At 34.0% G+C, this 2,500-nt stretch overlaps 1 protein-coding gene and 1 long non-coding RNA gene across 2 annotated transcripts in view; one reads left to right on the forward strand and one right to left on the reverse strand.

The window, feature by feature from the left end:
* LOC106867491 (uncharacterized) overlaps positions 1 to 2,500 on the forward strand; it is a 196,730-nt gene that overhangs the window by 34,542 nt on the left and 159,688 nt on the right. The gene's annotated exons all lie outside the window — the stretch shown is intronic.
* Positions 1 to 2,500, reverse strand: part of LOC128247311 (uncharacterized) — an 18,353-nt gene that overhangs the window by 8,014 nt on the left and 7,839 nt on the right. The gene's annotated exons all lie outside the window — the stretch shown is intronic.

Here is a 2,500-nt window from a genome sequence, read left to right on the forward strand (position 1 = left end):
ATAGTTTATGTAAATATTTTGTAATACGTGAATAATATAAGCAAATATTTTATAATATGTGATTATATAAAGCAAATATAGAATTAAAATAAATCCAATATTTGAATCGTTATTTCATAATTTTTGTATAACATGTGGATGCATAGATTACACGAAACACATTCTGATTGCAGATAACGAGTCTAAATATATGAAGCGTTAGATAACTATTTAAAAGAATGTATAGCGAGGAAAAAAAAAACAGCAAAGAAAAAAACAATATTAGACAACTACTTATATTTTCCTTTCTCCAGCAAATTTCCGACGTCATTAGTTAAGCATACCCTTTATCACGTAAACTAGAGTAGTGATAAAAGAATCACTAAGCAAATGTGTAAGGGTGTATACAATCTGTGTAACAATCTGATATTTAGACATTACCCTTGAGTTTTATAGATGCTAATATCTATAGAGCTGGATAACCCCTAAATGTTTGTTTAAAATCTTACTTCATGAAGATAATCTTTTATAACTGTATTAAATAAATATGTATGTATGTATGTATGTATGTATGTATGTATGTATGTATAGCTTATAAAGCGCACAAGTTTATAAAGTCGTACCTCAATTTTGGCAGGCCTTTTACTTCAACTGTCATTCGTCAACAACTTTATAAACTTTAAAATGTCAGCAAAAATCTGACCTTTTGTTTATAAAACGCAAGTAGATCTTCCGGGTCCTTTCTTTTTGCTAGGGTGAAACACTCCTTATATGCCGTCAAATATGGTCGTCTATATTTAGAATTGATATCCTTATAACATAGACAGACCAGTAAATCTCTCAAACTTTTTTTTTTAAATTTTCGTCCCTTTTCCTTCACTTACATTTTTCCTACGCCGTTTGCTGTGATTCAACGATCCCACATATGATTATATACACGTAATATCAGGTCGGATTAATTTAATTTTTGGTACTAGTCTGACGCGGGTGTCTACTTAACACAGCACCGTCTTACTATATGCGAATAAATGGTGCATTACTGCATGACCTTAGTTATTGATCTAACCTATAGCACATGGATTCCTCTAAACACGAGGACATATTCTTTGTACTTCATATATACCCACGTAACCCGTTGTAATTTATCTTTGTACTTCGATTTATAGTTGTATGTTCTATATGTACACTCACACACACACACACATTGGTTTTTCTGCCCACGTTCGAGTTTTCATGTCTTTTTATACACGTAGTTAGATAATAAATTTAACAGAGACACTCATAGCTAGAATCAACAACGTCCAAGCACTTACATATGCATATGTATGCACACACGCACAATTTAAGACGTTACTTAGTACAACTGGTGCAGTGGTCGTCTTTACTGCATATATAGAAAAACCCACAGGTTTTGACAATGTCTTTTAAATTACATTAGTTTATTGCTTATAATTTATATGCATAGTTGGTATATGTTAGATTCTATTTATTTTTTATTCCCATTTCGCTGTCTATAATTACTGTTAATGTTGTTGTTATTGATATTGCAGTAATTGAGGCTAAGAAGCTGTTTTTATCACAACAGTTTCTAAAGCTAACATTTAAATACGAAACAAAGGCTAAAAACTGTACAGATGCATCTATCAGCCTTACTCCCTAGTAACCATATAAAATTTTCTATTGTCCATTGTGAAAAGCACTGATATAGACGCTTACAACAATGGCTTTTGGTTTTGTAATTTTAACGAGAAAATCGACTGAAATCTCAGCGAAAATGGTTCAGTTGTCTTAATCATTCTTTAGATTAACGTGAAGAGTTAGGACTTCGAACATGAGAATAGATTTGTACCGTCATCTTTATTGCAACAAGGCGCTCTATCTAACCCTTCCAGTGTCTCTAAACTACCAGCCTTGGTAGACTGCAACACTGGGTTATGTCTTCTATACTTTTCCATCTGAGTATTGATTTGTAACGTTGACATTACGTTGCTAATTTGTCGCTTTGCTGTAGTGGTGATGGTGGTTGCTTATCTGATCAAGCAAACCTAAGATTATAGGTACTTGACTTATAACAAATCCCATTTTATCTTCAGACATAATGAGATCCAGGACAACGCCATCCAACTCTAGTGTGTCCAGCTGGTTATTATTTTTGAGATGGCTAAGGTGGCGAGCTGGCAGAATCGTTTGCATGGCGTGTAAAATGCTTAGCGGCATTTCGTACGTCTTTATGTTCTAAGTCGAAATTACGCCAAGGGCGACTTCGCCTTTCATCCATTTGTGATTGATAAAATAAGTACCAGTTGAGTACTGGGTCGATATAAACGACTTATCCCTCCCCCGAACCTACTGGCCTTGTGTCAAAATTTGAAATAATTATTTTCAAGACGGCAAAAGTGGTGGTGGTGGTGTCATTTTATAAAATGGGGATCGGGTACATGTTTCTATATACAGATCGGTCCTTGCTGGCTTGTCCTTTGACTGCTACTTAATTCATCATCTCTTGAAGGATGAAAGATAA

The sequence above is a fragment of the Octopus bimaculoides genome, chromosome 3 (assembly GCF_046866305.1).
Source record: "Octopus bimaculoides isolate indiv1 chromosome 3, ASM4686630v1, whole genome shotgun sequence".
NCBI classification, from domain to species: Eukaryota; Metazoa; Mollusca; class Cephalopoda; order Octopoda; family Octopodidae; genus Octopus; species Octopus bimaculoides.